This window comes from Ranitomeya variabilis, chromosome 7, assembly GCF_051348905.1.
Source record: "Ranitomeya variabilis isolate aRanVar5 chromosome 7, aRanVar5.hap1, whole genome shotgun sequence".
Classification (NCBI taxonomy): Eukaryota; Metazoa; Chordata; class Amphibia; order Anura; family Dendrobatidae; genus Ranitomeya; species Ranitomeya variabilis.
Genome location: NC_135238.1, coordinates 98,144,208 through 98,171,806, shown reverse-complemented (window position 1 = coordinate 98,171,806; position 27,599 = coordinate 98,144,208). Strand labels below are relative to the sequence as shown.

General features: G+C 45.2%; 1 protein-coding gene across 4 annotated transcripts in view; it reads left to right on the top strand.

Moving 5' to 3' along the window:
* SLC29A4 (solute carrier family 29 member 4) overlaps positions 1–27,599 on the top strand; it is an 831,354-nt gene that overhangs the window by 94,868 nt on the left and 708,887 nt on the right. The gene's annotated exons all lie outside the window — the stretch shown is intronic.

Genomic DNA, 27,599 nt, shown 5'->3' with positions numbered 1-27,599 from the left:
ATCTGGATAAATTTTTGATTGTTTATCTGGATGATATTTTGGTTTTTTCTGATAATTGGGATTCGCATGTGGAGCAGGTCAGGTTGGTCTTTAAAATTTTGCGTGAAAATTCTTTGTTTGTCAAGGGCTCAAAGTGTCTCTTTGGTGTACAGAAGGTTCCCTTTTTGGGGTTCATTTTTTCCCCTTCTGCTGTGGAGATGGACCCAGTCAAGGTCCGAGCTATTCTTGATTGGACTCAGCCCTCGTCAGTTAAGAGTCTTCAGAAGTTCTTGGGCTTCGCTAACTTCTACCGTCGTTTTATCGCTAATTTTTCTAGCATTGTGAAACCTTTGACGGATATGACCAAGAAGGGCTCCGATGTAGCTAACTGGGCTCCTGCTGCCGTGGAGGCTTTCCAGGAGTTGAAACGCCGGTTTACTTCGGCGCCTGTTTTGTGCCAGCCTGACGTCTCACTTCCCTTTCAGGTTGAGGTGGATGCTTCGGAGATTGGGGCAGGGGCCGTTTTGTCGCAGAGAGGCCCTGGTTGCTCTGTTATGAAACCTTGTGCCTTTTTCTCTAGGAAGTTTTCGCCTGCCGAGCGAAATTATGATGTGGGCAATCGGGAGTTGTTGGCCATGAAATGGGCATTTGAGGAGTGGCGTCATTGGCTTGAGGGTGCTAAGCATCGTGTGGTGGTCTTGACTGATCACAAAAATCTGATGTATCTCGAGTCTGCTAAACGCCTTAATCCGAGACAGGCCCGCTGGTCATTGTTTTTCTCCCGCTTTGATTTTGTTGTCTTGTATTTACCAGGTTCAAAGAATGTGAAGGCCGATGCTCTTTCTAGGAGCTTTGTGCCTGATGCTCCTGGAGTCGCTGATCCTGTTGGTATTCTTAAAGATGGAGTTATCTTGTCAGCTATTTCTCCGGATCTGCGACGTGTGTTGCAGAGATTTCAGGCTGATAGGCCTGAGTCTTGTCCACCTGACAGACTGTTTGTCCCGGATAAGTGGACCAGCAGAGTCATTTCCGAGGTTCATTCCTCGGTGTTGGCAGGTCACCCGGGAATTTTTGGCACCAGAGATCTGGTGGCCAGGTCCTTTTGGTGGCCTTCCTTGTCAAGGGATGTGCGGTCATTTGTGCAGTCCTGTGGGACTTGTGCTCGAGCTAAGCCTTGCTGTTCTCGTGCCAGCGGTTTGCTCTTGCCCTTGCCTGTCCCGAAGAGACCTTGGACACATATCTCCATGGATTTCATTTCTGATCTTCCGCTATCTCAGGGCATGTCCGTTATCTGGGTGATATGTGATCGCTTCTCCAAGATGGTCCATTTGGTTCCTTTGCCTAAGCTGCCTTCCTCTTCTGATCTGGTTCCTGTGTTTTTCCAGAACGTGGTTCGTTTGCACGGCATCCCTGAGAATATTGTGTCAGACAGAGGATCCCAGTTCGTTTCCAGGTTCTGGCGATCTTTTTGTAGTAGGATGGGCATTGATTTGTCGTTTTCGTCTGCTTTCCATCCTCAGACTAATGGACAGACGGAGCGAACCAATCAGACTTTGGAGGCTTATTTGAGGTGTTTTGTCTCTGCTGATCAGGACGATTGGGTGACATTCTTGCCGTTGGCTGAGTTTGCCCTTAATAATCGGGCTAGTTCCGCCACCTTGGTTTCGCCTTTTTTCTGCAACTCTGGTTTCCATCCTCGCTTTTCTTCGGGTCATGTGGAGCCTTCTGACTGTCCTGGGGTGGATTCTGTGGTGGATAGGTTGCAGCAGATCTGGAATCATGTGGTGGACAACTTGAAGTTGTCACAGGAGAAGGCTCAGCGCTTTGCCAACCGCCGCCGCGGTGTGGGTCCCCGACTACGCGTTGGGGATTTGGTATGGCTTTCTTCCCGCTTTGTTCCTATGAAGGTCTCCTCTCCCAAATTTAAACCTCGTTTTATTGGGCCTTACAAGATATTGGAAATCCTTAATCCTGTATCTTTTCGTCTGGATCTTCCTGTGTCGTTTGCTATTCACAATGTATTTCATAGGTCCTTGTTGCGGCGGTACATTGTGCCTGTAGTTCCTTCTGCTGAGCCTCCTGCTCCGGTGTTGGTTGAGGACGAGTTGGAGTACGTGGTGGAGAAGATCTTGGATTCTCGCCTCTCCAGGCGGAGGCTTCAGTACCTGGTCAAGTGGAAGGGCTATGGTCAGGAGGATAATTCCTGGGTGGTCGCCTCTGATGTTCATGCGGCCGATTTAGTTCGTGCCTTTCATGCCGCTCATCCTGATCGCCCTGGTGGTCGTGGTGAGGGTTCGGTGACCCCTCACTAAGGGGGGGGTACTGTTGTGAATTTGCTTTTTGCGCCCTCTAGTGGTTACTAGTTTTTTGACTCTGGTTTTTCTGTCATTCCTTTTATCCGCACCTGGGTCGTTAGTTAGGGGTGTTGCTATATAAGCTCCCTGGACCTTCAGTTCAATGCCTGGCAACGTAGTTATCAGAGCTAGTCTGCTGTGCTCTTGTCTACTGATCCTGGTTCCAGTTATATCAGCTAAGTCTGCCTTTTGCTTTTTGCTATTTGTTTTGGTTTTGTATTTTTGTCCAGCTTGTTCCATATCTACATCCTGACCTTTGCTGGAAGCTCTAGGGGGCTGGTGTTCTCCCCCCGGACCGTTAGACGGTTCGGGGGTTCTTGAATTTCCAGTGTGGATTTTGATAGGGTTTTTGTTGACCATATAAGTTACCTTTCTTTATTCTGCTATCAGTAAGCGGGCCTCTCTGTGCTAAACCTGGTTCATTTCTGTGTTTGTCATTTCCTCTTACCTCACCGTCATTATTTGTGGGGGGCTTCTATCCAGCTTTGGGGTCCCCTTCTCTGGAGGCAAGAAAGGTCTTTGTTTTCCTCTACTAGGGGTAGCTAGATTCTCCGGCTGGCGCGTGTCATCTAGAATTAACGTAGGAATGATCCCCGGCTACTTCTAGTGTTGGCGTTAGGAGTAGATATATGGTCAACCCAGTTACCACTGCCCTATGAGCTGGATTTTGGTATTCTGCAGACTTCCACGTTCCTCTGAGACCCTCGCCATTGGGGTCATAACAGGGCAGTGCAGCAACAGGGACTAGCAGTATCTAATGTGCAAGCTGGAGCGACAGGTAGAGTTGCTGAGCCTAAGTTTCCTTTGCCTGAAAAATTTGCTGGGGAACGCAGTAAATTTGTTTCTTTTTGTGAAGCTTGCAAACTATATTTCCGTATGCGCCCGATCTCCTCGGGTAATGAGGCTCAGCGTGTGGGCCTGGTGTTGTCATTGTTAAGCGGGGATCCCCAAGCATGGGCGTTTTCTTTGCCATCTGATTCTGCTGCATTTGACTCTGTGGAGAGTTTTTTTCCTCATTTACGATGAGCCAGACAGAATGGCTCTAGCAGAATCTAAGATACGCACTATTCGCCAGGGGGAGCGAGTTGCAGAGCATTACTGTTCTGAATTTCGTTGCTGGGCGATCGATACACAGTGGAATGATCCAGCGCTGCGGAGTCAGTTTAGTCATAGGGTTTCTGGAAGGGTTAAAAAAGCCCTTCTGATGTACGAGACTCTTACTTCTCTAGATTCCGCTATGAGTCTGGTTGTCCGCATTGATCGCCGTTTGCGTCAGGGGGAGAATGAGACACCGCCTATGGGAGAGGGTTTAGGTTCACGTGTGGTTGCTGCAGGTGAGCCCACGGAGCCTATGCAAATCGCAGGGGTGTCACATGTGAAGCGTCGAGCCCCTGAGCTCAGGAAGTAGGGAGCCTGTTTTTACTGCGGTAAGACTGGTCATTTTATTAACATCTGTCCTCTCCTGTCTAAGAAAAACGCAACTGCGGAAAACTTCTAAGCTCAGAGGGTGTGGAGGAGACCAATCACTTTTTGGAAGTGCATCTGAACAGCAAGGTTGATTGCTGTTGAGGGGAGATAGAGAGAGAAAAAAAAAAATCTATAAATCTTCAGCACAGCGAGTGTGAGCGAGCTGAGTGTGACCTGAGCGTAAGTGTGAACGGCGGTAAGTGTGTGACTTGTAATTCAGTGAAGAGGTATTTGGAAGGCCTTTAACAAATACCTGTGTGAATTTGTGTGAGTTGCTGAATTGGGAGTAGCTATATTCATAAGGAGTTAACTTAGGGTGGGGGCTCATAATTAAGGGGATATAAGGGGCAGCTGTTTGGGGCTCAAGTCCTTTTTGGAAGTGCATCTGAACAGCAAGGTTGATTGCTGTTGAGGGGAGATAGAGAGAAAAAAAAAAATCTATAAATCTTCAGCACAGCAAGTGTGAGCGAGCTGAGTGTGACCTGAGCGTAAGTGTGAACGGCGGTAAGTGTGTGACTTGTGATTCAGTGACTTTGGAATCAGGGAGTTTCCAAGGGAGGAATTGCTTCTGTTTTTTTTTTTTTTTTTTTTAATTAATACTTTGTATTTATTTTTAATTAACGTTTCTGTGTGGTGCAATCCCCATTAGGAAATGTGCTCCACAATTGTTAATGCCATCCAGTGCACATCTTGCCACATGTATGCAGTCCTTGACCAGCCGGTCGAGGGTGCATACTGCTGTGCGAGATGTGAGCACATTGTGCATTTGGAAACCCAGATACTGGATCTAAATGTGCAGCTGGCAACACTGAGATCCATAGACAATATGGAGAGGAGTCTTCTGCTCACAGAGCAGACGCTCAATGGGATAGATGAGGAGGGGGATGGTAGGATGGAGCTGCAGGACAGTGTGGCAGTTAGCTGGGTGACAGATAGAAGGCGGGGTAGAGGGAAGAGTGCCAGGGAGGCTAGTCCTGATCTGGCACACCCCAATAAGTTTGCTAAGTTGGCAGATGAGGGGGGTGCCAGTACAGGGGTAGCACTGCTGCAGCCAGGCATGTCCTCTGAAAGCCGGAGGAGTGACTGCTCCAGTAAGGAGGGAAATAGGAGAGCAGGGCAGGCCAGACAGGTGCTGGTAGTGGGGGACTCAATTATTAGGGGAACAGATAGGGCAATCTGTCACAAAGACAGGGATCGTCGGACGGTGTGCTGCCTACCTGGCGCTCGAGTCCGACACATCGCTGATCGGGTGGACAGATTACTGGGAGGGGCTGGTGAGGACCCAGCGGTCATGGTGCACATTGGCACAAATGACAAAGTTAGAGGTAGGTGGAAGGTCCTTAAAGATGATTTCAGGGAATTAGGCTGCAAGCTGAAAGCAAGGACCTCCAACGTGGTATTTTCCGAAATACTGCCTGTACCACGTGCCACGCCAGAGAGGCAACGGGAGATTAGGGAGGTTAATAAGTGGCTCAAGAATTGGTGTAGGAAGGAGGGGTTTGGGTTCCTGCAGAACTGGGCCGACTTCTCAGTTGGCTACAGGCTCTACGCTAGGGACGGGCTGCACCTCAATGGGGAAGGTGCAGCTGTGCTGGGGGAGAAAATGGTTAGAAGGTTGGATGAGTGTTTAAACTAGGGATTGGGGGGGAGGGTATTAATTTTATAGGAGGGGAAGATAGTGCAGATAGAGACCTCGGCACAAATAAGGAAGTTGGGGGTGGCGATGGCATGGGGGGTGGGGTTAGAACAGTTAGTAATTTAAGAAAGAATAGAGGTACAGAGAGTAACATCAAGTGCATGTATACTAATGCCAGAAGCCTCGCCAACAAAATGGATGAATTAGAACTAATGTTGTTGGAGCATAATTATGACATGGTGGGGATATCTGAAACATGGCTGGATGAGAGCCATGACTGGGCTGTTAACTTGCAGGGCTATAGCCTGTTCAGAAATGACCGTACAGATAAGCGAGGGGGAGGGGTGTGTCTATATCTAAAATCTTCCTTAAAACCCATCCTGCGTGATAATATAGGTGAATTTAATGAAAACGTAGAGTCCCTGTGGGTGGAGATAAGGGGAGGGGGAAAAAATAATAAATTACTGATAGGGGTTTGTTATAAATCTCCAAAACTAATGGAAGCAATGGAGAATATCCTCGTAAAGCAAATAGATGAAGCTGCGACTCAAGGAGAAGTCATTATTATGGGGGACTTCAACTACCCTGAAATAGATTGGGGAACAGAAACCTACAGTTCCAGCAAAGGTAATCGGTTTTTGACAACTATGAGAGACAATTACCTTTCACAACTGGTTCAGGACCCAACAAGGAGGGGGGCACTGCTAGACCTAATATTAACCAACAGGCCAGACCGCATATCAAATATAAGGGTTGGGGGTCACTTGGGGAATAGTGATCACAAAATAATAAGTTTTCATGTCTCCTTTAATAAGATGTGTAGTAGAGGGGTGACAAGGACGCTAAACTTCAGGAGGGCAAATTTCCAACGGATGAGAGAGGATCTTGGTGCAATTAACTGGGACGATATCCTGAGACACAAAAATACACAAAGAAAATGGGAGACGTTTATTAGCATCCTGGATAGGACCTGTGCACAGTATATACCATATGGGAATAAACATACTAGAAATAGGAGGAAACCAATATGGCTAAATAGAGCTGTAAGGGGCGCAATAAGGGACAAAAAGAAAGCATTTAGAGAATTAAAGGAAGTAGGTAGTGAAGATGCATTAAATAAATACAGAAAATTAAATAAATTCTGTAAAAAGCAAATCAAGGCAGCAAAGATTGAGACAGAGAGACTCATTGCCAGAGAGAGTAAAAATAATCCCAAAATATTCTTTAACTATATAAATAGTAAGAAACTAAAAAATGACAGTGTTGGCCCCCTTAAAAATAGTCTGGGTGAAATGGTGGATGAGGATGAGGAAAAAGCCAATATGCTAAATGACTTTTTTTCATCAGTATTTACAAAAGAAAATCCCATGGCAGACAAAATGACTAGTGCTAAAAATTCCCAATTAAATGTCACCTGCTTAACCCAGCAGGAAGTACAGCGGCGTCTAAAAATCACTAAAATTGACAAATCTCCAGGCCCGGATGGGATACACCCCCGAGTACTGCAGGAACTAAGTACAGTCATTGATAGACCATTATTTTTAATCTTTAAAGACTCCATAATAACAGGGTCTGTACCACAGGACTGGCGTATAGCAAATGTGCCAATATTCAAAAAAGGGGCAAAAACTGAACTTGGTAATTATAGGCCAGTAAGCTTAACCTCTACTGTGGGTAAAATCCTGGAGGGCATTCTAAGGGATACTATACTGGAGTATCTGAAGAGGAATAACCTTATGACCCAGTATCAGCACGGGTTTACTACGGACCGTTCATGTCAGACTAATTTGATCAGCTTCTATGAAGAGGTAAGTTCCGGACTGGACAAAGGGAACCCAGTGGACGTAGTGTATATGGACTTTTCCAAAGCTTTTGATACGGTGCCACACAAAAGGTTGTTACATAAAATGAGAGTAATGGGGATAGGGGAAAATATGTGTAAGTGGGTTGAGAGCTGGCTCAGGGATAGGAAACAAAGGGTGGTTATTAATGGAGCACACTCGGACTGGGTCGCGGTTAGCAGTGGGGTACCACAGGGGTCAGTATTGGGCCCTCTTCTTTTTAACATATTTATTAATGACCTTGTAGGGCGCATTCAGAGTAGAATTTCAATATTTGCAGATGACACTAAACTCTGCAGGGTAATCAAGACAGAGGAGGACAATTTTGTATTACAGGATGATTTATGTAAACTAGAAGCTTGGGCTGATAAATGGCAAATGAGCTTTAATGGGGATAAATGTAAGGTCATGCACTTGGGTAGAAGTGATAAGATGTATAACTATATGCTTAATTCTAAAACTCTGGGCAAAACCGTCAATGAAAAAGACCTGGGTGTATGGGTGGATGACAAACTCATATTCAGTGGCCAGTGTCAGGCAGCTGCTACAAAGGCAAATAAAATAATGGGATGTATTAAAAGAGGCATAGATGCTCATGAGGAGAACATAATTTTACCTCTATACAAGTCACTAGTTAGACCACACTTAGAATACTGTGCACAGTTCTGGTCTCCGGTGTATAAGAAAGACATAGCTGAACTGGAGCGGGTGCAGAGAAGAGCGACCAAGGTTATTAGAGGACTGGGGCGTCTGCCATACCAAGACAGGTTATTACACTTGGGGCTATTTAGTTTGGAAAAACGAAGACTAAGGGGTGATCTTATTTTAATGTATAAATATATGAGGGGACAGTACAAAGACCTTTCTGATGATCTTTTTAATCATAGACCTGAGACAGGGACAAGGGGGCATCCTCTACGTCTGGAGGAAAGAAGGTTTAAGCATAATAACAGACGTGGATTCTTTACTGTAAGAGCAGTGAGACTATGGAACTCTCTGCCGTATGATGTTGTAATGAATGATTCATTAATTAAATTTAAGAGGGGACTGGATACCTTTCTGGAAAAGTATAATGTTACAGGGTATATACACTAGATTCCTTGATAAGGCGTTGATCCAGGGAACTATTCTGATTGCCGTATGTGGAGTCGGGAAGGAATTTTTTTCCCCATGGTGGAGCTTACTCTTTGCCACATGGTTTTTTTTTGCCTTCCTCTGGATCAACATGTTAGGGCATGTTAGGTTAGGCTATGGGTTGAACTAGATGGACTTACAGTCTTCCTTCAACCTAAATAACTATGTAATCTGAGCTTATGTATATCCTCCATGGTGGTTTCTCAATGCATGCTCCCTGCTAAGGTTATAATCGCTGGCAGTGAGCTGCCAATTACTGTTTTTGTGGATAGTGGTTCAGCCACAAATCTCATTGATGAGGAGTTTGCGCACACAGCAGGTTTTAGGATTGAAAAACTCATCCTATCCGCGTGGTCACCATCAATGCTGCTCCTCTCTCACAGGGGGAGATTACTGAATTTGTGGCTGAGGTGAAACTCCACATTGGGGTTCTACATTCCGAGCAGGTTACATTTAAGGTGCTCAGGAATCTTCCTGCTCAGGTGGTTTTGGGTTTTCCATGGTTGTCTATGCACAACCCGGTAATTGACTGGAAAACTCAGGACATAATTCAGTGGAGCGAATTCTGCCAGGAGAATTGCCTGGCCACATGTGTGTCTGCTGTGACTTCAAGCGTTCCGGAGTCACTTCTGGATTTTGTGGATGTGTTCTCTGAGAAGGGTTGTTCAGAGTTGCCGCCACATCGCCCCTATGACTGTACTATCAGGTTTAAACCAGGGGTCAAATTGCCTAAAGCAAGGATGTTTAACATCTCCGGTCCGGAGAGACAAGTATTAAAGGATTACATTGCTGATAGTTTGAGCAAAGGGCACATCAGGCCTTCATCCTCACCTGTGGCAGCAGGGTTCTTCTTCGTGAAGAAGAAAGATGGCGGATTACGCCCGTGTTTGGATTTCAGGGAATTGAACCAGATTACGGTTCGTGATCCATACCCTATGCCACTAATACCAGATTTGTTCAACCAGGGGGCAGGTGCTAAGTGGTTTACCAAGCTTGACCTCAGGGGGGCGTACAACCACATAAGAGTCTGTCAAAGTGATGAGTAGAAGATGGCTTTTAATACCCCTGAGGGTCATTTTGAAAATTTGGTGATGCCATTTGGGTTGACTAACGCACCTGCAGTGTTCCAACGTTTCATTAATGATGTGTTTTCGCATGTTTTGGGGAAATTCGTTATCGTCTACCTAGATGACATTCTCATATATTCTTGCGACCGTGATACTCATTTAGATCATGTTAGGCAGGTGTTACAGCTTCTCAGAGAGAATAAGCTGTATGCTAAACTTGAGAAATGTGTATTTTCTGTTCAAGAGTTGCCTTTCTTGGGTTATATTGTGTCTGCTTCTGGTTTTAAAATGGACGCCGCTAAGGTGCAAGCGGTGCTGCATTGGGAACGGCCTGATAACCTGAAAGCACTTCAGCGGTTCCTTGGGTTTTCTAACTACTATAGGAAATTTATCAAGGATTTTTCCATCATTGCTAAACCGCTAACTGACATGACTAAAAAGGGTACCAATTTCTCCGTTTGGCCTGAGGCTGCTGTGCGCGCATTTGAATTTCTTAAGAACAGTTTTGTTTCAGCCCCCATTCTTGTGCAGCCAGACGTATCAAAATCTTTTGTTGTGGAAGTCGATGCGTCTGAGGTTGGTGTGGTGGCGGTACTATCACAAGGCTCATCTTTGAGTGATTTGCGTCCATGTGCCTATTTCTCCAAGAAACTGTCGTCCGCCGAACGTAACTACGATATCGGCAACAGGGAGTTGTTGGCAATCAAGTTGGCCTTTGAGGAATGGCGACACTTCTTGGAGGGGTCGGTTCATCAGGTTACTGTTATTACCGATCATAAGAATCTGCTGTATTTGGAGTCAGCCAAGCGTCTGTCCCCCAGGCAGGCTCGCTGGGCATTGTTTTTCACGCGGTTCAATTTTGTTGTCACTTACAGACCGGGGTCTAAAAACACTAAGGCGGATGCTCTGTCCAGGTGTTTTTCCGGGGGGAGAACCTCGGGGGGATCCAGTACCCATCCTCCAAAAGGGTGTTGTGGGTTCGGCTCTCATTACCGAGGTTGAGGCTGAGATTGCCGAGGCTCAGGAGGAGGTACCATCTGAGCGTCCCATCAACAAATCTTTTGTACCGCTTCATCTCCGCTTAAAGGTTTTGGCGGAGCATCATGATGCTGTCCTGGCTGGCCACCCAGGGGTTAGAGGTACCTTGGAGTTGGTGTCATGTCGGTTTTGGTGGCCCAAGAGCTGACAGGACGTGGTCTCATACGTGTCAGCTTGTACCACGTGCGCTAGGGCTAAGACGCCCCGCTCCCGTCCTGTTGGCACACTACTCCCTCTTGAGGTACCTAGTAAGCCATGGACGGAAATCTCCATGGATGTCATCACTGATTTGCCCTCCTCAGCTGGGAACACGGTCATCTTGGTGATTGTTGATTGGTTTTCAAAAATGTCGCACTTTGTGTCTTTGCCTTCGTTGCCTAACGCTAAGACTCTGGCTCGGGTATTTGTGCAGGAGGTGGTCAGACTTCATGGGGTTCCGTCTGACATCGTGTCTGATAGGGGCACTCAGTTTGTGGCAAAATTTTGGAAAGCATTTTGCTCACGGCTGGGGATCAAGTTGTCTCATTCTTCGGCGTTTCATCCTCAGTCAAATGGTCAGACTGAGTGTATGAACCAAAATTTGGAACAGTACTTACGCTGCTTTGTCTCTGATAACCAGGAGGAGTGGTCTACCTTCCTTCCTTTGGCTGAGTTTGCCATCAATAATCACCGCCAGGAGTCGTCTGGGGAGTCTCCTTTTTTTTTGTGTTTACGGGCTACATCCTCAATTTTGTAGTTTGAGTCAGAGGGGCTCTTCCGGCATTCCGGAGGAAGACCAGTTAGGAGCACAATTGTCATCAGTCTGGAGGAGAGTTAAACAGCGCCTGTTGAGTGTGGGTGCCAAGTACAAACGTGTGGCTGACAGTAGGCGTGTGCCAGGTCCGGACCTGAGTGTGGATGGCTGGGTGTGGTTATCCATAAAAAACATAAGACTCAAAATACCATCCCTTAAATTGGGTCCACGGTTTATTGGTCCATTTAGGGTCACCGCCGTCATTAACCCAGTAGCGTACCGATTGGAGCTTCCTACGGTGTATAAGATACACAACGTGTTCCACAGGTCTCTTTTAAAGAAGGTGGTGGGTTCTGTGGACGCGGCGCCTATGCCACCTCCAGTCTTGGTGGATGGTAATTTGGAATTTGAAGTCTCCAAGGTGGTTGACTCTCGTGTAGTGCGCCGCACTTTACAGTACTTGGTACACTGGCGTGGTTATGGGCCTGAGGAGAGGTCCTGGGTACCAGCTTCGGACATTCATGCGGATCGGCTGGTCAGGTTTTTTCACCGCCGCCATCCGGACAAGCCGGGTCCTATAAGCCGTGAGGGCCCTGGGGTCCCTCGTAGAAGGCGGGGTACTGTCATGTTGGACGCTGTTCAGACCAGGTCGTTCGACAGACAGCGGTAATTCCGCTTTTGACCACTATGTGCTCATTGGCGTCGGCTAGATTTTATCTAGCTGGTCCGGGGTTAATTTACCTGATGCTCGGATTGGAAGCTGGGCCATGCCCATTGCCTTTAAATAGTTCTCCTGAACATTGGGCGTCGCCGATTATAGCTTCTGTCTTGTGCGTTGTTATCTCGGTCTGGAGTGGTGAGCTAGTAGTTGGAGTATCGTTGCTGGTGGTGTATTTCCCTTTGTCTTATTTACTCCTTCCTATATTTGTATTTATTTTGCCCTGCGCATTTATAGTGTATTCCTGAGTGACTGCGGCGTGGTGTATATTTTCCGTTATCCTTGTCTGTGCTAACTGTGGGTATTGGTGTATGATCTTTTCACTGGGTGGTGGGCGGTGGTTTCAGCCTAGGGTTGAAACACGAGACAGGGCGAGGGTCGAGGTCTAGACATGCACACCATCAGTGTAAACTCTAGGTAGAGGGTCAGTCAGGATTTCCCTAGTCTGAGGGAAATTGCAGGGGCCCGGGTTATTAGCTCTTGCCCACCTAGTGTCCCCGTGACAATCAGTTATAATCACATAGAGCACTGCAGTGAGAGACGAGAGTGGCCATCACACATCACACTGGTGACTACTCCTGTAAAATAAGAATATGCTCTTGAGGCAGAGTTATATTCCAGACAACATTCTCCCCATACCCTGAAAGGGGTTATTTATATAAAGTGATGAAAGATGATTTATCAACAATCATGTCTTTTTACATAAGTTAAGGAATTTGCTCCTCAGACCTTGTGGGGGAATCACAACACAGAACCAGACCCCAGAGGACAATAAAACATTCACACTCCTAATCTATGAACTGTTCCAATATTTATGGACATATGTTTTATCACTTTCCCATAATGGTAGTTTTGCTTCATGTCACCTGTCTTATCTATGACATTATTTCTGTGCTGTGTTGTGCAGAAATATGTGATTCTTCAGAATTTGTATTAGTCTATGCCTGATGAAGGGACATGAGTAGTCTGGAAAGCTTGCAATTTGTTACCATCTTTTCAGTTAGCCATTAAAAGTTATCAACCACTAAGAACTCTCAATTCTAAATATTTTTCTATCTACTGGTTAACATGGTACAAAGATATGTCTTTCCTTTATCAACAATCAGACATCTGATATGAGGCATCCCAGTATCACTCTAATCCGCAGTCTACAATCTGTATGCCCATATTAATAGTTTAGAGAAGTCAAATGAGGTGACAGATTCCCTTTAAAACTGGTTATCTGATGAATCACAGACAAGAATTCCAGGCACAGTTTGCAAATCGATGTGAAAGGGGACAGATATTTGGCCTGTGGAGATACCCTATAGCCCTAGCCTCCCTGTTTACAGAGGACTGAAAACAGACTGCTTTGTTCCCATTCCAGTTATGAATATAGGGTTTTTTATGAACGGCGTATAACATAGTTATGGAAAAGATATTTCCGTCATTGTAACGAAGTGGAGAACTTAACACATTGACTTATATCGCCCTAGCCACATCTCATGACCAGCCACCATATAAGCTCACTGAAGAGAGATATATGTGTGTGGTTTTTACTTAATTAAAGCAGATTTTGAGTTTTTGTCACTGTCAGTCCTGGAAGACACAGTTAGCTGTGGTGCTGTACTGATTCCCTAAAAGAATTGCTTCCCTCCATAAAAGATCTGTGACATTCTTGTTAGGCCACATACACACGTTGCGGAAAGTGGTGCGGATTTTTCCGGACTGATTTTGGTAAATCCGCAGGTAAACCGCACTGCTGATTACCTGCGGAATTACCGCGGATTTACTGCTTTTTTTTGCATATTTTGTGCAGATTGCACCTGCGGTTTTACACCTGCGGATTCCTATTATGGAGCAGGTGTAAACCGCTGCGGAATCCGCAAAAAGAATTGACATGCTGCAGAATAAACAACGCTACGTTTCCGCGCTGTTTTTTTCCGCAGTATGTGCACTGCGGATTTTGTGTTCCATAGGTTTACATGGTACTGTAAACTCATGGAAAACGGCTGCGAATCCGCAGCAAAATCCGCAACGTGTGGCCATTCGTCTTTCAAAAGTCTTGGAATCTCTAATACACTCGGATCAGACGGGATTCATGCCTCGTAAGTCAGCGGCCCTAAATGTTAGAAGACTATATCTCAATATGCACGTGGGGGCAGACAATGTGGGGAGGAGGGCAGTTCTGTCCCTTGATGCCTCTAAGGCGTTTAACAGCGTGGAATGGAAATACCTGTTTGCTGTACTTCAGTGCATGGGTTTTGGTCCAGGCTTTATTGGTTGGATTAAGCTTTTGTACTCAGAACCGTCAGCAAGAATACAAGCGAATGGACTGTTATCTGAGCCCTTCAATCTGTATAGGGGTATGAGGCAGGGTTGTCCTCTGTCTCCGCTGCTTTTCGCCCTGGCGGTGGAGCCTTTGGCTTCGAGGATATGACTTAGCCCAGAAATTGAGGGGTTTAGATACGGGACATTAGAGGAGAAAGTGGCTCTCTACGCCGATGACATTCTCCTGTTTTTGGCTGACTCTGACGAATCGCTCAATGGAGTAATGTCACTTTTTGCTGCGTTTGGGGCTATATCGGGTTTGGCCATAAATTGGGAAAAGTATGCTATTTTACCATTAGACCCAACTGTGGTTAGAGCTCCACAGGTGCCAGTAGTGTCATGTTTTAAATACCTGGGTATCAATGTATCAAACAACATATTAGATTATGAACGCTTAAATCTTTCCCCACTTGTGGCTAGGATTAAACAGAAGATTAAGGCCTGGACTAAGTTACATTTGTCAATAGTTGGGAGAGTGAACCTGTTGAAAATGGTGATTATGCCTCAGCTTTTATATGTTCTTCATAACTCCCCAATTTGGCTTCCCCAAAATAGGTTCTTTAAAATTAATGCACTGTTTAGGGAACTTATATGGTTGAAAAAGGGTGCGAGAATTAAGTTAGAGCACTCACAAAGGAGTAAGGAGGAGGGAGGGTTGGCATTGCCTAACCCTTGGCTATATTTTTTATCTTCCCAGTGTCAACATATGGCAAGTAGAATGGAGGACACATCTGTGGAAATAGGGGGAGGTCGAGGGATTCTTCAGTTTCTGGGGGGTCGGGGTCCCCTATTGTCTAAGTTAGAGGCGAATAAATTTAAACCGTGGGTGTCTAAATTTCCGAAGATAATGCTTATGGTCAAAGTGTGGGGTAAAATTAAAAGTTGAAGGGGAATTACTGGGTTCACGAGGTATACCCCTATAGGAGATAATCCATATCTGCCGCAATTGAGGACATTGAAGGGGTTTGCGCAATGGCGACGAGTGGGTATCTGGTGGCTCTCACAGCTGATAGATGGGGGTGTCTTTAAATCATTTGAGGACTTACGAAAGGAGTTCTCACTTCAGCATTCTATATTTTATCAGTATTTACAAGTGAGACACGCTTATATAATGCAGACTCATATACACCCTATTATTATACATCATGATACTGTTATTAATAGTATCGGTTTACAGGCATCTACAAGGGGACTAATTTAATTTGTGTACGGGGAGCTCCTTTCGAGGGTGCTATTAGGTCACCCTATGACTGCATTAGCGAAATGGGAACATCAAGTGGGGGGGATTTCGGTAGATCAATGCACCTTTTTGGAAGTGCATCTGAACAGCAAGGTGGATTGCTGTTGAGGGGAGATAGAGAGAAAAAAAAAATCTATAAATCTTCAGCACAGCGAGTGTGAGCGAGCTGAGTGTGACCTGAGCGTAAGTGTGTGACTTGTGATTCAGTGACTTTGGAATCAGGGAGTTTCCAAGGGAGGAATTGTTTTTTTTTTGTTTTTTTTTAAATTAATACTTTGTATTTATTTTTAATTAACGTTTCTGTGTGGTGCAATCCCCATTAGGAAATGTGCTCCACAATTGTTAATGCCATCCAGTGCACATCTTGCCACATGTATGCAGTCCTTGACCAGCTGGTCGAGGGTGCATACTGCTGTGCGAGATGTGAGCACATTGTGCATTTGGAAACCCAGATACTGGATCTAAATGTGCAGCTGGCAACACTGAGATCCATAGACAATATGGAGAGGAGTCTTCTGCTCACTGAGCAGACGCTCAATGGGATAGATGAGGAGGGGGATGGTAGGATGGAGCTGCAGGACAGTGTGGCAGTTAGCTGGGTGACAGATAGAAGGCGGGGTAGAGGGAAGAGTGCCAGGGAGGCTAGTCCTGATCTGGCACACCCCAATAAGTTTGCTAAGTTGGCAGATGAGGGGGGTGCCAGTACAGGGGTAGCACTGCTGCAGCCAGGCATGTCCTCTGAAAGCCGGAGGAGTGACTGCTCCAGTAAGGAGGGAAATAGGAGAGCAGGGCAGGCCAGACAGGTGCTGGTAGTGGGGGACTCAATTATTAGGGGAACAGATAGGGCAATCTGTCACAAAGACAGGGATCGTCGGACGGTGTGCTGCCTACCTGGCGCTCGAGTCCGACACATCGCTGATCGGGTGGACAGATTACTGGGAGGGGCTGGTGAGGACCCAGAGGTCATGGTGCACATTGGCACAAATGACAAAGTTAGAGGTAGGTGGAAGGTCCTTAAAGATGATTTCAGGGAATTAGGCTGCAAGCTGAAAGCAAGGACCTCCAACGTGGTATTTTCCGAAATACTGCCTGTACCACGTGCCACGCCAGAGAGGCAACGGGAGATTAGGGAGGTTAATAAGTGGCTCAAGAATTGGTGTAGGAAGGAGGGGTTTGGGTTCCTGCAGAACTGGGCCGACTTCTCAGTTGGCTACAGGCTCTACGCTAGGGACGGGCTGCACCTCAATGGGGAAGGTGCAGCTGTGCTGGGGGAGAAAATGGTTAGAAGGTTGGAGGAGTGTTTAAACTAGGGATTGGGGGGGAGGGTATTCATTTTATAGGAGGGGAAGATAGTGCAGATAGAGACCTGGGCACAAATAAGGAAGTTGGGGGTGGCGGTGGCATGGGGGGTGGGGTTAGAACAGTTAGTAATTTAAGAAAGAATAGAGGTACAGAGAGTAACATCAAGTGCATGTATACTAATGCCAGAAGCCTCGCCAACAAAATGGATGAATTAGAAAATAATTATGACATGGTGGGGATATCTGAGACATGGCTGGATGAGAGCCATGACTGGGCTGTTAACTTGCAGGGCTATAGCCTGTTCAGAAATGACCGTACAGATAAGCGAGGGGGAGGGGTGTGTCTATATGTAAAATCTTCCTTAAAACCCATCCTGCGTGATAATATAGGTGAATTTAATGAAAATGTAGAGTCCCTGTGGGTGGAGATAAGGGGAGGGGGAAAAAATAATAAATGACTGATAGGGATTTGTTATAAATCTCCAAAAACAATGGAAGCAATGGAGAATAGCCTCGTAAAGCAAATAGATGAAGCTGCGACTCAAGGAGAAGTCATTATTATGGGGGACTTCAACTACCCTGAAATAGATTGGGGAACAGAAACCTGCAGTTCCAGCAAAGGTAATCGGTTTTTGACAACTATGAGAGACAATTACCTTTCACAACTGGTTCAGGACCCAACAAGGAGGGGGGCACTGCTAGACCTAATATTAACCAACAGGCCAGACAGCATATCAAATATAAGGGTTGGGGGTCACTTGGGGAATAGTGATCACAAAATAATAAGTTTTCATGTAACCTTTAATAAGATGGGTAGTAGGGGGGTGACAAGGACACTAAACTTCAGGAGGGCAAATTTCCAACGGATGAGAGAGGATCTTGGTGCAATTCACTGGGACGATATCCTGAGACACAAAAATACACAAAGAAAATGGGAGACGTTTATTAGCATCCTGGATAGGACCTGTGCACAGTATATACCGTATGGGAATAAACATACTAGAAATAGGAGGAAACCAATATGGCTAAATAGAGCTGTAAGGGGCGCAATAAGGGACAAAAAGAAAGCATTTAGAGAATTAAAGGAAGTAGGTAGTGAGGAGGCATTAAATAAATGCAGAAAATTAAATAAATTCTGTAAAAAGCAAATCAAGGCAGCAAAGATTGAGACAGAGAGACTCATTGCCAGAGAGAGTAAAAATAATCCCAAAATATTCTTTAACTATATAAATAGTAAGAAACTAAAAAATGACAGTGTTGGCCCCCTTAAAAATAGTCTGGGTGAAATGGTGGATGAGGATGAGGAAAAAGCCAATATGCTAAATGACTTTTTTTCATCAGTATTTACAAAAGAAAATCCCATGGCAGACAAAATGACTAGTGATAAAAATTCCCCATTAAATGTCACCTGCTTAACCCAGCAGGAAGTACAGCGGCGTCTAAAAATAACTAAAATTGACAAATCTCCGGGCCCGGATGGGATACACCCCCGAGTACTGCAGGAACTAAGTACAGTCATTGATAGACCATTATTTTTAATCTTTAAAGACTCCATAATAACAGGGTCTGTACCACAGGACTGGCGTATAGCAAATGTGGTGCCAATATTCAAAAAAGGGGCAAAAACTGAACTCGGTAATTATAGGCCAGTAAGCTTAACCTCTACTGTGGGTAAAATCCTGGAGGGCATTCTAAGGGATACTATACTGGAGTATCTGAAGAGGAATAACCTTATGACCCAGTATCAGCACGGGTTTACTAGGGACCGTTCATGTCAGACTAATTTGATCAGCTTCTATGAAGAGGTAAGTTCCGGACTGGACCAAGGGAACCCAGTGGACGTAGTGTATATGGACTTTTCCAAAGCTTTTGATACGGTGCCACACAAAAGGTTGTTACATAAAATGAGAGTAATGGGGATAGGGGAAAATATGTGTAAGTGGGTTGAGAGCTGGCTCAGGGAAAGGAAACAAAGGGTGGTTATTAATGGAGCACACTCGGACTGGGTTGCGGTTAGCAGTGGGGTACCACAGGGGTCAGTATTGGGCCCTCTTCTTTTTAACATATTTATTAATGACCTTGTAGGGGGCATTCAGAGTAGAATTTCAATATTTGCAGATGACACTAAACTCTGCAGGGTAATCAATACAGGGGAGGACAATTTTATATTACAGGATGATTTATGTAAACTAGAAGCTTGGGCTGATAAATGGCAAATGAGCTTTAATGGGGATAAATGTAAGGTCATGCACTTGGGTAGAAGTAATAAGATGTATAACTATGTGCTTAATTCTAAAACTCTGGGCAAAACCGTCAATGAAAAAGACCTGGGTATATGGGTGGATGACAAACTCATATTCAGTGGCCAGTGTCAGGCAGCTGCTACAAAGGCAAATAAAATAATGGGATGTATTAAAAGAGGCATAGATGCTCATGAGGAGAACATAATTTTACCTCTATACAAGTCACTAGTTCGACCACACTTAGAATACTGTGCACAGTTCTGGTCTCCGGTGTATAAGAAAGACATAGCTGAACTGGAGCGGGTGCAGAGAAGAGCGACCAAGGTTATTAGAGGACTGGGGGGTCTGCAATACCAAGATAGGTTATTACACTTGGGGCTATTTAGTTTGGAAAAACGGAGACTAAGGGGTGATCTTATTTTAATGTATAAATATATGAGGGGACAGTACAAAGACCTTTCTGATGATCTTTTTAATCATAGACCTGAGACAGGGACAAGGGGGCATCCTCTACGTCTGGAGGAAAGAAGGTTTAAGCATAATAACAGACGCGGATTCTTTACTGTAAGAGCAGTGAGACTATGGAACTCTCTGCCGTATGATGTTGTAATGAGTGATTCATTAATTAAATTTAAGAGGGGACTGGATGCCTTTCTGGAAAAGTATAATGTTACAGGGTATATACACTAGATTCCTTGATAAGGCGTTGATCCAGGGAACTAGTCTGATTGCCGTATGTGGAGTCGGGAAGGAATTTTTTTCCCCATGGTGGAGTTACTCTTTGCCACATGGGTTTTTTTTGCCTTCCTCTGGATCAACATGTTAGGGCATGTTAGGTTAGGCTATGGGTTGAACTAGATGGACTTACAGTCTTCCTTCAACCTTAATAACTATGTAACTATGTAACTATGTAATGGGAGTCAATAATGCAAATGATCCCTAAGTTGTCCCTCAGTGAGCCTAACAGTCTGTCTCAACTATGTATCCTTTATAGGGTTTATAGGACTCCTAAGTGGCTGTTTGATTTAGGTCTAAGGCCAAATTCAAAATGTCCCAAGTGTACGCTCGATAATGCAGATATCGTACATATGTTCTGGATGTGTCCCTATATACAGATATTCTGGATTATCGCTCTCAACTTAATATATATTGCCACAGAACAGGATATTCCCAGAGATCCTATTGTCTGTGTGCTTGGATATGTTGAGGAGGCGGGAGGAGATGATTATTCACAAATAGCTGTTGCCAGAATGCTTTTTACTGCTAGAAAATTAATAGCATATCACTGGATCTCAGATACAGTTCCCACGAGGAAAGAATATGTAAATAAGCTAAACCTCATACTATATAAACTGTGCAGGAGGTGTGGGTTAAATCCGCACTGCCTTAACCCCTTCCCGACCCATGACGCCACGTAGGCGTCATGAAAACCCGTGCCAATCCGACCCATGACGCCTATGTGGCGTCATGGAATGATCGCGTCCCTGCAGATCGGGTGAAGGGGTTAACTCCTATTTTACCCGATCTGCAGGGAGAGGGGGAGTGGTACTTCAGCCCAGGGGGGGTGGCTTCACCCCCCCGTGGCTACGATCGCTCTGATTGGCTGTTGAAAGTGAAACTGCCAATCAGAGCGATTTGTAATATTTCACCTAAAAAAATGGTGAAATATTACAATCCAGCCATGGCCGATGCTGCAATATCATCGGCCATGGCTGGAAATACTAAAGTACCCCCCCCCACGCCCACCGATCGCCCCCCCCGTCCTCTGTTATGGGGTCCGGTCCCCTCCGTCCGCCTGCCGGCTCCCCCGTCCTCCTGTCCGCTCCCTCCTTGCCCAGACCCACCCCCCCTGTGCTCCGTTCCCCCCCCCCGTGCTCCGATCCACCCCCCCACCACCCCTTCATACTTACCGATCCTCCCGGTGTCCGTCCGTCTCCTCGCTGGGCGCCGCCATGTTGGAAAATGGCGGGCGCATGCTCAGTGCGCCCGCCGAATCTGCCAGTCGGCAGATTCCTTACAGGTACATTTTGATCGCTGTGGTAGGTTCTATCACAGCGATCAAAATGAAAAAATTATAAATAACCCCCCCCCCCCCTTTATCACCCCCATAGGGACAATAATAAAATAAAGAATTTTTTTTTTTTTTTCCTCTAGGGTTAGGATTAGAACTAGGGTTAGAACTAGGGGTAGGGTTAGGGGTAGGGTTAGGGTTACGGGTAGGGTAATTAGGGGTAGGGTTATGGCATGTGCACACAGAGCGGATCGGCCGTGGATCCGCAGCGGATCGGCCGCGGATCCGCAGCGGATCGGCAGCGGATCGGACGCGGATCCGCAGCGGATTGGCAGCGGATCCGCAGCGGATTGGCAGCGGATCCGCAGCGGATGGGCCGCGGATCGGCAGCGGATCCGCAGCGGATTGGCAGCGGATCCGCAGCGGATCGGCCGCGGATCCGCAGCGGATCGGCAGCGGATTGGCAGCGGATCCGCAGCGGATGGGCCGCGGATCGGCAGCGGATCCGCAGCAGATTGGCAGCGGATCCGCAGCGGATTGGCAGCGGATCCGCAGCGGATTGGCAGCGGATCCGCAGCAGATTGGCAGCGGATCCGCAGCGGATTGGCCGCGGATCCGCAGCGGATTGGCCGCGGATCCGCAGCGGATTGGCCGCGGATCCGCAGCGGATTGGCCGCTGCGAATTCGAAGCAGTTTTCCATCAGGTTTACAGTACCATGTACACCTAAGGAAAACCAAATCCGCTGTGCCCATGGTGTGGAAAATTCCGTGCAGAAACGCTGCGTTGTATTTTCCGCAGCATGTCAATTCTTTGTGCGGATTCCGCAACGTTTTACACCTGTTCCTCAATAGGAATCCGCAGGTGAAATCCGCACAAAAAAACACTGGAAATCTGCTGTAAATCCGCAGGTAAAACGCAGTGCCTTTTACCTGCAGATTTTTCAAAAATCGTGCGGAAAAATCTCACACGAATTCGCAACGTGGGCACATAGCCTTAGGGTTAGGGTTGGAATTAGAGTTAGGGTTGGAATTAGGGCTAGGGTTTGAAATAGGGTTAAGATTAGGCTTGTGGTTAGGGTTACGGATAGGGTTAGGGGTGTGTTGGGGTTACAGTTGTGGTTAGGGTTGGGATTAGGGCTACGGTTGGGATTAGGGTTAGGATTAGGGTTGGAATTAGGGTTACGGGTGTGTTGCGGTTAGGGTTGTGGTTAGGGGTGTGTTGGGGTTAGGTTTGTGATTAGGGTTATGGCTACAGTTGGGATTAGGATTAGGGGTGTGTTGGGGTTAGTGTTGAAGTTAGAATTGAGGGGTTTCCACTGTTTAGGCACATCAGGGGTCTCCAAACGCAACATGGCGCCACCATTGATTCCAGCCAATCTTGCATTCAAAAAGTCAAATGGTGCTCCCTCCCTTCCAAGCCCCGACGTGCGCCCAAACAGTGGTTTACCCCCACATTTGGGGTACCAGCGTACTCAGGACAAACTGGGCAACAACTGTTGGGGTCCAATTTCTCCTGTTACCCTTGCAAAAATAAAAAATTACTTGCTAAAACATAATTTTTGAGGAAAGAACAATTATTTTTTATTTTCACGGCTCTGCGTTATAAACTTCTGTGAAGCACTTGGGGGTTGAAAGTGCTCACCACACATCTAGATAAGTTCCTTCGGGGGTCTAGTTTCCAAAATGGGGTCACTTGTGGGGTGTTTCTACTGTTTAGGCACATCAGGGGCTCTGCAAATGCAATGTGACGCCCGCAGACCATTCCATCAAAGTCTGCATTTCAAATGTCACTACTTCCCTTCCGAGCCCTGACGTGCGCCCAAACAGTGGTTTACCCCCACATATGGGGTATCAGCGTACTCACAACAAACTGGGCAACAAATATTGGGGTCCAAATTCTCCTGTTACCCTTGTGAAAATAAAAAATTGCTTGCTAAAACATCTTTTTTGAGGAAAGAAAAATGATTTTTTATTTTCACGGCTCTGCGTTGTAAACTTCTGTGAAGCACTTGGGGGTTGAACGTGCTCACCACACATCTAGATAAGTTCCTTCGGGGGTCTAGTTTCCAAAATGGGGTCACTTGTGGGGTGTTTCTACTGTTTAGGCACATCAGGGGCTCTGCAAATGCAATGTGACGCCCGCAGACCATTCCATCAAAGTCTGCATTTCAAATGTCACTACTTCCCTTCCGAGCCCTGACGTGCGCCCAAACAGTGGTTTACCCCCACATATGGGGTATCAGCATACTCACAACAAACTGGGCAACAAATATTGGGGTCCAAATTCTCCTGTTACCCTTGTGAAAATAAAAAATTGCTTGCTAAAACATCTTTTTTGAGGAAAGAAAAATGATTTTTTATTTTCACGGCTCTGCGTTGTAAACTTCTGTGAAGCACTTGGGGGTTGAACGTGCTCACCACACATCTAGATAAGTTCCTTGGGGCGTCTAGTTTCCAAAATGGGGTCACTTGTGGGGGGTTTCTACTGTTTAGGCATATCAGGGGCTCTGCAAACGTAACATGATGCCCGCAGACCATTCCATCAAAGTCTGCATTCCAAAACGTCACTACTTCCCTTCCGAGCCCCGGCATGTGCCCAAACAGTGGTTTACCCCCACATATGGGGTATCAGCGTACTCAGGAGAAACTGGACAACAACTTTTGGGGTCCAATTTCTCCTGTTAGTCTTGCAAAAATAAAAAATTCTGGGCTAAAAAAATATTTTTGAGGAAAGGAAACACATTTATTATTTTCACGGCTCTGCGTTATAAACTTCTGTGAAGCATTTGGGGGTTCAAAGTGCTCACCACACATCTAGATAAGTTCCCTTGGGGGTCTAGTTTCCAAAATGGAGTCACTTGTGGGGAGTTCCTACTGTTTAGGCACATCAGGGGCTCTGCAAACGCAACCTGATGCCCGCAGAGCATTCCATCAAAGTCTGCATTTCAAAACGTCACTACTTCCCTTCCGAACCCCGACGTGTGCCAAAACAGTGGTTTACCCCCACATATGGGGTATCAGCGTACTCAGGAGAAACTGGTCAACAACTTTTGGGGTCCAATTTCTCCTGTTACTCTTGCAAAAATAAAAAAATTCTGGGCTAAAAAATATTTTTGAGGAAAGGAAACACATTTTTTATTTTCACGGCTCTGCGTTATAAACTTCTGTGAAGCACTTGGGGGTTCAAAGTGCTCACCACACATCTAGATTAGTTCCTTGGGAGGTCTAGTTTCCAAAATGGGGTCACTTGTGCGGGAGCTCCAATGTTTAGGCACACAGGGGCTCTCCAAACGCGACATGGTGTCCGCTAATGATTGGAGCTAATTTTCCATTCAAAAAGCCAAATGGCGTGCCTTCCCTTCCGAGCCCTGCCGTGCGCCCAAACAGTGGTTTACCCCCACATATGGGGTATCACCGTACTCAGGACAAACTGGACAACAAAATTTGGGGTCCAATTTCTCCTATTACCCTTGGGAAAATAAAAAATTCTGGGCTAAAAATCATTTTTGAGGAAAGAAAAATTATTTTTTTATTTTCACGGCTCTGCGTTATAAACTTCTGTGAAGCACCTGGGGGTTCTAAGTGCTCACTATGCATCTAGATAAGTTCCTTGGGGGGTCTAGTTTCCAAAATGGGGTCACTTGTAGGGGAGCTCCAATGTTTAGGCACACAGGGGCTCTCCAAACGCGACATGGTGTCCGCTAACGATTGGAGCTAATTTTCCATTCAAAAAGTCAAATGGCACGCCTCCCCTTCCGAGCCTTGCCATGCACCCAAACAGTGGTTTACCCCCACATATGAGGTATCGGCATACTCAGGAGAAATTGCCCAACAAATTTTAGGATCCATTTTATCCTGTTGCCCATGTGAAAATGAAAGAATTGAGGCTAAAAGAAATTTTGTGTGAAAAAAAAGTACTTTTTCATTTTTGCGGATCAATTTGTGAAGCACCTGGGGGTTTAAAGTGCTCACTATGCCTCTAGATGAGTTCCTTGGGGGGTCTAGTTTCCAAAATGGGGTCACTTGTGGAGGAGCTCCAATGTTTAGGCACACAGGGGCTTTCCAAACGCGACATGGTGTCCGCTAACGATGGAGATAATTTTTCATTCAAAAAGTCAAATGGCGCTCCTTCCCTTCCGAGCCTTACCATGTGCCCAAACAGTGGTTTACCCCCACATGTGAGGTATTTGTGTACTCAGGAGAAATTGCCCAACAAAATTTAGGATCCATTTTATCCTGTTGCCCATGTGAAAATGAAAAAATTGAGGCGAAAATAATTTTTTTGTGAAAAAAAAGTACTTTTTCATTTTTACGGATCAATTTGTGAAGCACCTGGGGGTTTAAAGTGCTCACTATGCTTCTAGATAAGTTCCTTGGGGGGTCTAGTTTCCAAAATGGGGTCACTTGTGGGGGAGCTCCAATGTTTAGGCACACGGGGGCTCTCCAAACATGACATGGTGTCCGCTAAAGATTGGAGCCAATTTTTCATTCAAAAAGTCAAATGGCGCTCCTTCCCTTCCAAGCCCTGCCGTGCGCCCTAACAGTGGTTTACCCCCACATATGAGGTATCAGCGTACTCAGGACAAATTGGACAACAACGTTCGTGGTCCAGTTTCTCCTTTTACCGCTGGGAAAATAAAAAAATTGTTGCTAAAAGATCATTTTTGTGACTAAAAAGTTAAATGTTCATTTTTTACTTCCATGTTGCTTCTGCTGCTGTGAAACACCTGAAGGGTTAATAAACTTCTTGAATGTGGTTTTGAGCACCTTGAGGGGTGCAGTTTTTAGAATGGTGTCACTTTTGGGTATTTTCAGCCATATAGAACCCTCAAAATGACTTCAAATGTGAGGTGGTCCCTAAAAAAAATGGTTTTGTAAATTTTGTTGTAAAAATGAGAAATCACTGGTCAAATTTTAACCCTTATAACTTCCTAGCAAAAAAAAAAATTGTTTCCAAAATTGTGCTGATGTAAAGTAGACATGTGGGAAACGTTATTTATTAACTATTTTGTGTCACATAACTCTCTGGTTTAACAGAATAAAAATTCAAAATGTGAAAATTGCGAAATTTTCAAATTTTTTGCCAAATTTCCGTTTTTTTCACAAATAAACTCAGAAATTATCGACCTAAATTTACCACTAACATGAAGCCCAATATGTCACGAAAAAACAATCTCAGAATCGCTAGGATCCGTTGAAGCGTTCCTGAGTTATTACCTCATAAAGGGACACTGGTCAGAATTTCAAAAAACGGCAAGGTCATTAAGGCCAAAATAGGCTGGGTCATGAAGGGGTTAATGATGAAGTTCCAAGGTTAATAAATTTAAAAGGTTTATTCAACGCGTTTCAAGGTCAGTGCGACCTCTTCTTCAGGAAATTCCACATACAACATGTTGTATGTGGAATTTCCTGAAGAAGAGGTCGCACTGACCTTGAAACGCGTTGAATAAACCACCTTTTAAATTTATTATCCTTGGAACTTCATCATTAAGGCAGTGCGGATTTAACCCACACCTCCTGCACAGTTTATATTGTCATACGGCCGTTGATCGGCTTGCTTGATCTGCAGCAGCCGAAATCGCTACATGCTCTTCATTCAACAAAATCAGGTGAGCAATTCTAAAAAAGCTCTCTTGGTTATCTAAAGGATAAGACCCTATTTTGCGCTTTGTGTCTCCATTTTTTTTCCTATAGAAACCTCATACTATGCAGAGAGAAGGCCATTTATCTTAAGCGGGGTAGATCGGCAGTGTTTGAGAAAATTTGGGCAGGATGGTTGAATGTTCCGGGCTTACCGTCTGTAAGTTTATTCTCGTGATACCATGTTTATATCACCCTGAAAGTGATTTAGTTGTACTCCATGACTGGTGCCTTGGGATATGTGCCTTATCTATGTCTGTATTTTTTTTGTGATATATTTTATCATTGGACCAGGGTTTGGTAAGGGGGGAGCGGTTGGGAATGGGGAAAAGATTGTGGGGTATCTGGGAAAAAATTCTGTTATGTTCTGAAAACTTTAATAAAAAATATCTGATTAAAAAAAATAAAAAAATCCGCAATGTGTGCACATACCCTTACACAGGTGTAGTACTTTTCTTTTGTTATCCCATTTTATTCAGTGTGATTGTATATACTATATTGTTTTGCTCCCATTTTGTAACATATTTGTATATTTTTATAAACACTGCAAACTTTTCAGATTAAATATATACAATTTAATAGCTCTGTTCCTCTTGCTCTATAAACCGCACCCCTGAAGCCATACTTGATCTGTAACGGGTGTCCAGTGTATAAACCATTGGTGGTGGAAGCTAGTATCTTTTGTTTTTGAGGCATGTGGCAGTGACTGTACCGGGGTATATATATTTTGCATGTGTTGGAATCACGTGTATACAGTGGGGCAAAAAAGTATTTAGTCAGTCAGCAATAGTGCAAGTTCCACCACTTAAAAAGATGAGAGGCGTCTGTAATTTACATCATAGGTAGACCTCAACTATGGGAGACAAACTGAGAAAAAAAAATCCAGA